This window comes from Desmodus rotundus, chromosome 3 (genome assembly GCF_022682495.2).
Source record: "Desmodus rotundus isolate HL8 chromosome 3, HLdesRot8A.1, whole genome shotgun sequence".
NCBI lineage: Eukaryota > Metazoa > Chordata > Mammalia > Chiroptera > Phyllostomidae > Desmodus > Desmodus rotundus.
Genome location: NC_071389.1, coordinates 142430825 through 142438795, shown reverse-complemented (window position 1 = coordinate 142438795; position 7971 = coordinate 142430825). Strand labels below are relative to the sequence as shown.

General features: G+C 47.9%; 1 pseudogene; it reads left to right on the top strand.

Moving 5' to 3' along the window:
* The first annotated feature begins 214 nt into the window (after positions 1-214).
* Positions 215-2430, top strand: LOC112319180 (NADH dehydrogenase [ubiquinone] 1 alpha subcomplex subunit 12 pseudogene; annotated as a pseudogene).
* The last annotated feature ends 5541 nt before the right edge of the window (positions 2431-7971 follow it).

Sequence of the window (7971 nt, the reverse complement as noted above, 5' to 3'; positions counted from 1 at the left end):
GGTAAAGCCCGGTCTGCAGATTGCAGCACACTCCCCATTCCTGGCCCCAGGCACTAGATGCCAGTGGCCCCTCCCCCACCTGGTGACCAGAAACACTGCCCTCTCCCTTTCTAAAAACTCCCTGGAAGCAGAAGGGTCCCCAATGCCACTGAACAGGGTCAAAGGGGCTGTGCAGATGTGACCCCTGTACAACGCACTGGCACAGGTAACAAAAATGCCCCAGAGACCCGCGCCCATCCCTGCTCCAGAGACTTGTCTGCACCTTCGGAGCATGGATCTCGCATATGGAAGCTCTTCAGACATCCCGGTGAGGAGGACCACTCAAATGGCACTCTCCGTAGCTAGCTGTTCAAGGTAAAAACCTGGGAACCTTCCTTGATTCTTTTTTCTCTTTCCCCCTACGTACAATGAACAAACTCAGTTGGCTCTGTCTCCAAAATATAATTAATGTCTCTCTGCTTTCCTCCATGTCCCTGGCTGCCACCCTTGTCCAAGCCACCATCTTCTCTCCCTGGCACCACTAGGCCAACCTCCTATGTGCCTCCCGCTTCATTTACACACAGTATGTACAGAGTATGTAAACAAGTGAACCAGACTACATTACACACCTATGTCAGCCCATGCTACCTTTACAATAAAATCTACACCCTGGCCAGTATGGCTCAGTTGGTTGGGCATCATCCTAAAGAGTGGAAAGTCGCCAGTTCGATTCCCGGTCAGGGTACATGCCTGGTCAGGTCCCTGGTTGGGGTGCGTGCAGGGGGGCGGCCGATCAATGTTTCTCTTTCACATTGGTGTTTCTCTCCCCCTCTTTCTCCCTCCCTTCCCCATCTCTCAAATAAATAAATATATAAATACATACCTGCATAAAATCTACACCCTTTACAATGCCTTACAAGGCCCTTGACGGTCCGGTCTTTGCCTACCTCACTGAGCTTGGCTCATACCACTGCCCATTCAGTCAGTCACCAGCTCGGCTGACTCTTGCTCTGTTCCTTAAATAGGCTAAGCTCAGTCCTGAGCTCCTTTGCCATTCACTCAGCCTAGAGTGCTCCCCCAGATCCTCTCCCAACTGGCTCCTTAATTCAGGTCTCAGTTCAAATGCTACCTCAATGAGGCCTTCCCCGACCACCCAAACAAAAGCCGCCTCTGCTCCACATCATCTTCTAACACGTTACCCTGTTTTGTCTTCTTTGCATCACTTACACTGACTTTATGTTGTTTATTTATTGTCTTCATTAGAGTGTCATGTTCAAAGGCAAAGAGGCTGTGTCCGTGCTATTCATGGCTGCATCCCAGCCTGTCACAGATTGGGTTCTCAAAAACGTGCGTTGAATGAATGAATAGCACCTTTGATGTACATGGTCTCTGTATATCTGATGTTATTGCATATTTTGACCATCGACTTAGACTTCTGCCTTTCAATACACACCATCCCAAAAGCTGGGGTTTGTTGTCTCACACTGTCAGTTGTCGGTATTGACTTCAACTCTCTACTGTCTTTGCTGTTTGACAGTGGACCATGTGTAGCTTGAAAACAGGATTTTTTAATAAACAAACAAGTAAGAGGCCCCTTGCCCTCTGATAACTACAATTCTAATTTTATTGGACTGAGGGCTGATAATTCTTTGTTTGTCCCTAGATTCAGTAAATGCCTTCTCTCCCCCATCACATTTCTGCAAGCTGCCATCTCCAAAAGAGAGTCATGTTCTTTGAGAAAACAATTCAATTATGCCTCAAAAATTCTGCATATATTTTTAGCAACCTCAAAGCCAAATTCTGCATATATAAATACTAGAATGTAAACTACAACTATCCTGTGGGCAAGAAATGAAAGGCTGGCGTTCTGAACGGCATACCTGGAGGGCGGCCTGCGGGGCAGAGAGAGGACCTGCAGGTCCTGAAACGCTGGCCTCAGCAGGTCAGCAGCCAAGGCGGCCTCTAAGGGCAAATCCTCTTCAGGGCAAGTGATGTGAGGGTTGGTGCGTTCGTGGGGACAGGCAGGTATAGAAACAAGCTATGAAGACAGCAAGCAGTTTTTTGGCCGTCACTGACGGGTTGTCTATACTGCTGAAATGAAGGTCAAAAACACATGCTGGGTTGTAGATGGAAGCCTGGTGCCCTCTGAGTCGCATCCTTGGCTTCACTGTGTGACTGGCGATCCTCCAACAACAAAACCACCTACTGCTCATAAATTCATGCAGACGAACCATAAATTCAAGGTGTGTGACCCTCCAGACCAGCATGTACCTTACCCTACCCCTAGAAAGAAGATTCAGGAGTGGGTCCCACCTTCAACACCTTAAAAGTAAAGACAATGAAAAATAATTTAAACATGGAAAATAGAGGGCTTTTCATGTAATTGCACTTTTATTGCTTAAAATTATTTGATTAAAAAAAAAAAAGAGCCTTGTCTTGGTAGCTCAGTTGTTGTCCCAATAAGCCAAGGTTGTAGGCTCAATCCCCAGTCAGGGAATATACAAGAATCAACCAAAGAATGCACAAATAAGTGGAACAATAAATTGATGTTTCTTTCTCTCCCTCTCTCCACCCCACCCCCCACATCCCATCTCTCTCTTAAAAATAAATAAATAAATAAATGAAAGGCTGCCCCAGAAGCAGATAAAAACTTAATTTGGGGTGTGCGTTGGGAGGGCCCTGAGGAAGGATGACTTTTTGTACCGATCACGGATCCCCAGAGAACTGAAGAGCCTTATGGATGGCACTCTATCCCGAATAAGTGCGGAGGGAAACTTTTCTAAGAATGCTCACCATCCTAGACATTTCTGCTTTTTTTTCCCTCCAAAGAATGTGAACCATCTTGTTTTACATTTTTTATTTTATCATTTAATCCATTTGCATGGCACTGTTGCAAAGCATTTGAAAAACATTCCAAAGCAGAACTCACTGGAAATAAGGCCATTGGCCTCAAAATTCGGTATATTAACCACACCCAGAAGTCCTGAAAGGGCCTGGAAAGGAGGCAGAGCCTCAATTCCCAATGTCTCTGTCATGAGACTTGTTGTCGAAATTACCAAGGGTGTAGGTAAAAAGCGGGGGGCTGAGATGGTAGAAAACGAACCCTAAAATGGCAATGCTGAGAACTCTGAAACAAATATGAATTGAGGGGCCACATACAGCCACTCAAGAATTTTCTAAAGCATGCCCTGGCTGGTGTGGTTCAGTAGACTGAGCACCAGACTGCGAAGCAAGGGGCCACTGGTTCAATTCCCAGTCAGGGCACATGCCTGGGTTGCAGGCCAGGTCCCCAGTAGGGGGCACATGAGAGGCAACCACACAGTGATGTTTCTCTCCCTCTCTTCCTCCCTCCCTTCCCCTCTCTCTAAAAATAAATAAATAAAATCTTTTTTTTTCTTAAAGAATTTTCTAAGGCAGAGACAAACAGACCACACAGGCTACTACTATCAGAAGCTCATACTGAGACCTCTTTAAAGACAGCAGGCAGGTTTACAGCATTTTACTTTTCTAAGCTTTCTGTGTCTGTGAAATGGAGATCATGCATGCCTATCCTTATCTCCCCTGAGGTCTAAGGTTTCTAGACTCTTGAAAGTCGGAGGTGGTGTTTTTGTCATCGCCAGGTGGGGACCAAGGGCAAAAAGCAGTTGTTGAAGTGATTAGGTGCAGATTAAGTAGGGCCTTATGGGCTGGGGCCGAGACCTTGAATCCTGTCCTTGGGCCGTTCAGCAGACACTGCAATTCACTGAGGGCAGGGATAATTGATTCTCTTTTCACTGGCCAAGGAGTAAAGGAGCAGCTGGGGTTTGCAACTGTTGTGGCAGATCGATTTCAGAAGAGGCCTGGTTAGAAAAAGACTGTTGCAGGAGCTGGGTGGAGAGACAAAGGCGTGAGTGAGTGCCCGTGGGAGGAAGCCGGGTGACACTGTACGCACCTGAGGCGGAGAGGGTGAGAGTCGCAGCCTGGTTCTCAGTCCTGCCGGTGTCAGCCATAGCCACAGCCACAGCCACAGCGCAGCTCTCTTGCCTGCGCAAGCACGGGTACAGACACACGGCATGAACCCCTTCCCGAGGCCACACGCACACTCCCTCTCTGCGGAGAGACCGGGGTGCGCAGCGATCGCACCTCCTGGCTCTGCTCTTCCTGCGCACGCAGCCGGACGTGGCTCCCAGCTTCCCTTGCGTTGAGTGCGGCCACGTGACTGAGTTTCCGCCAATGAGACGTGCGTGTTGGTGAGAGCTGACGCCCCAGACTCCAACCAGTGAAGGAAAAGGGACTCGTGGGCGTCGAAATAGGGGAGCTGCCAAGCTGGGGGAGCTGCCAAGCTGGAGACCGATGCGGGGTTTCACCCCTAAGGCCTCGCTGGAGCATTTCCAAGTGGTTACTACCAGGATTACCAGTACGTGGATGTGACGGAAGGGAGGTTGCCGGGGCTTCTGTGGTGCTGGCGGCTTCTGTGCTGTTCAGCTACTGCCCTTCTTATAAGGAACTCATCCAGGAGCTGCGATGCAAGGCCCACTGCAGAGGACTCTCAGTGGACTCGTATTCCTGACTATCATCTTTGCCAGCACCTCTGAATCCTTTTATTGTAATCGACACCTAATAAAAGGTGGCTGGTGCTGGGTTGCTTGAGAAGAAAGGAAAGAGAAGGGGAAGGAAAGAAACATGAGCGCACGCGCTGTAGGCCAGGCCCAGGCCTGGCCCCTAAAACCTCCTGTGCATGACCATCGCTCTCTCCGCTCATCCACTGGCCGATGGGGACGATTTGGGGAAGCTGTTTTTCTTCTTCCTATTACAATAGAGGACCCTAGGCTTGGGTAAGGATCCCTAATCCACATTCAATTTGAAATGGGACCATTTTCCACACCTACTTTGTCTCACACACCCCTACCCAGCACATGGTGGCCATACCTTCTCCCTTCTCTGTGTCCAGAGCAGCCTCTGGACTCCACCAGAGCAGGCTGGGTGCTTCCTCATCTGCTCGGGAGTCCCACTCTACAGAACATCCCAAAAGGTACCTTGTTTTCCTTCCCCCACTTGTACCAGCCCTAAGGTGTAACAAACCTTTTCTGAGTTGACTGCCATCCCCTCACTGAAGCAGCCAGGTCGATTGAGAGTCTCAGTGTGGAATGTGAGAACAGTTGGTGAGGACTGTTTTGCTTCCAGAAGCAGTTTTGGTCAGGACCTCTTTGTTTATAACTCCTTGAGCTTCTGGTGACCCCAGAATAGAAATGTGTATCTGGATGACTGCTTCTCTCCTCCTTCTCCCCAGTAATATCCTCCTCTGCCAAAATTACTTACCACTGTTTTAGAGAAGCCCCTTTCTAGAAAAGCCATACCCCTCTCTTGAAAAGCCATCTTTCACTGTTGCTATTGGAGCCTCCAGCGTTCCTTCAGGAGCACAGCCTCTTAGACAAGTTGGAAAAAGGCACCTCCTCTGGCAGCCACAGCACCGCCCTGGAGCCCCAGCCTGGCTGGTGGAGAGGGCAGGCTGGATTTCAGCCTCCTCCACCTGGCCTCCAGCCAGGTGCTCGGGTGCAGTGCACGCGCCTTGCACCTGGCTGCTGAAGGCTCCCTCTGCCCCCACCCCACACTGTGTTACCATCAGTTGTAACCAGTTCTCTCCTTCAGCTCGTCACTGTCACTCCAGGGGCTCAAAGGCAAGTCTTAAGGATCTTAAGGTGACCGGAGGTGATTTTGGTTACACTGTGCCAAGTAAAAATTGACTGATCTGAGAACACAACTTTGTAAATATCATTGTTCACATGGGGAAATGTATCCTAGCTCTTCACAAACAACCAGCTTAAAGATAAGTCTTTAGGGGACAATCTGCTCATTAAGAACACAGGGCTTGTCTATAATGTGTTTGACTTCCTTCTTGTCCTTGAGCTTGTGAATGTCTGTCACTTACTCTGACTTTGGCCTTAGCTGGCTCAGATTTGACCTTGGCTCTCAGACTTTGCCCTACAAGTCACATGATCTTTGGAGAGTAGATTTCTGCATGTAGTATTTTCTTTGCAACTTGAACCCTCAGCACAGAATGTGTCTTTGTAAATGACTGATTTAATTAAAAAGCGGACAGATGCCGATTGTATGCATTTCTCCTCTCTGAATGTTTATTTTGGTGCTGTCCTAAAACCGAGTCTTAGTGGCTAATGGGCTAGGAGTGCAGATGCTTTAGCTCAGACTTTTCTCCCTGATAGTTCTCTTCTGGGCATCACAATAATATCAAGGGACAAGCAAGGCTGAACTCAACACCGTCACTTGACCTCATTCTTGATTTATAATTCTCCCTGTTTGAGCAGAAGACCATCTCTGAAGTGTGTTTTTAATTTTAATATCTTTTTGTCCTGGCCTCTTTCTTTGTCATCTACCATGTGTGCATCTGGCTGAACTTGCCGACTAGAAAACTGAAACATACTTCTAGCCGGCAGCCAGAAACAAAGGGAAAAATTGTCTGTCTAAAGAGCCATTTAGCTGCCTGTGTTCACCCCCAACACTCCCTTGCTTATATGAACAACCCCCACACGAATCTAAGCTGCTTTTGTATTAATGTCGGCCATGACATTTCTCCCAGGGCTGTGTTCGGCATTGAAAAAGTGAGGGCTCTGCCATTGCGGGTGGCTCTTCACAGCCCCAAGAGGTTCTATCATGCCACACAGGAGAGACTTGAGGGACCTCAAGTCATCTGGCAAGGAACAGTTTGGGTTAAGAGGTGTCTAAAACCTTACTCAGTTGCCCTGGCCAGGTAGCTCAGTTGGTTAGAGCATCATCCCGATGCATCAAGATTGCAGGTTTGATCCTTGGTCAGGCACATACAAGAACGAACCAATGAATGCATAAATAAGTGGAACAACAAATCAATGTTTCTTTCTCTCTCCCTTTCTCTCTCTAAAATCAATTTAGGAAAAAAAAAACCTAGCTCAAAATTACATCCTTTTAATTCCGCTGACTTCCCACCTTCTTAGAACCCAGTCAGGATGGTTTCAAGGAATCGGCAGTGACTTCATCTGGAAGCATTTTCTTGAAACATGTAAATATTTGTACCCAGGGGACTCTCTGACTCAAGAAGGTTTACACCAGTGTGCACACTGTGGAGGTGAAGCATAACTCATGGGACACTCTGCGGGGAGGCCGAGGTTTATCTAACCCTAACGAGAATTTGAATTCCAGCGATAGGAGTAACCCGTAGCAGGAAAGGTCTATAGGAACAGAGAGGCAGCGTGTGCGTGAAACAGGCAGTCCCTGAAAGTCAGGCTTCCGGATGTGAATGCAGTTATGGAAGTGGCACCCTGGAAACATCCTTGAGAATGATAATTTGTCTCTGAGCTTGTCCCGCTCTGTGCTTTATAAGGCATACTGCGGATGGTGGGCCCAGAAATGGCAGCACGGAGAAGACAAGCTGTCAGCTTTTTCATACAAGGGCTTCAGAGGACTATGAGGCCACTTGGCAACAGGAAATGAGAACACCTCCCTCAAACCCGAATGCAGCCCCACTATTACGTGGCAACTCGGGAGAAAGCTGGCAAGCTGACTCTGTGTGGAGATCCTCGGGGCTGGGCTGAGGCTTCAGCATTAATACGTTTCCTGATCATTCAGCACTCTCCTCTGTACTTTCTTTTCTTTAAGACACCTGTGTTTTTTGGCTGCCACAAGGGGAAAAAAAGCCAAGCCTTGGCAGCCTCCTCTGATCTGGCATTAACAGCATCACACTAGTCATTTCCAGCAATTATCTCCCTATCATAGATGTTCTGTGCAGAGATTTGGGACACTTACTTTGTGTGGTTCCAATGCATACATTAAAATCAGGAGATGAATTCTGTTCAAACTATCTGTCCTTTCCTCTCAGATCCCTGGTGCTTGGCCCAGCCTAGTCATAAATGGATGAATAGATACACAAACCAAGGCAGCTGGCAAGGACAATGGGGACAAGCAGAGTGATTTCTAAGATTCCGCTGGTGCAGGAATCACTCACTTTAATCTATTCTTTCTGAT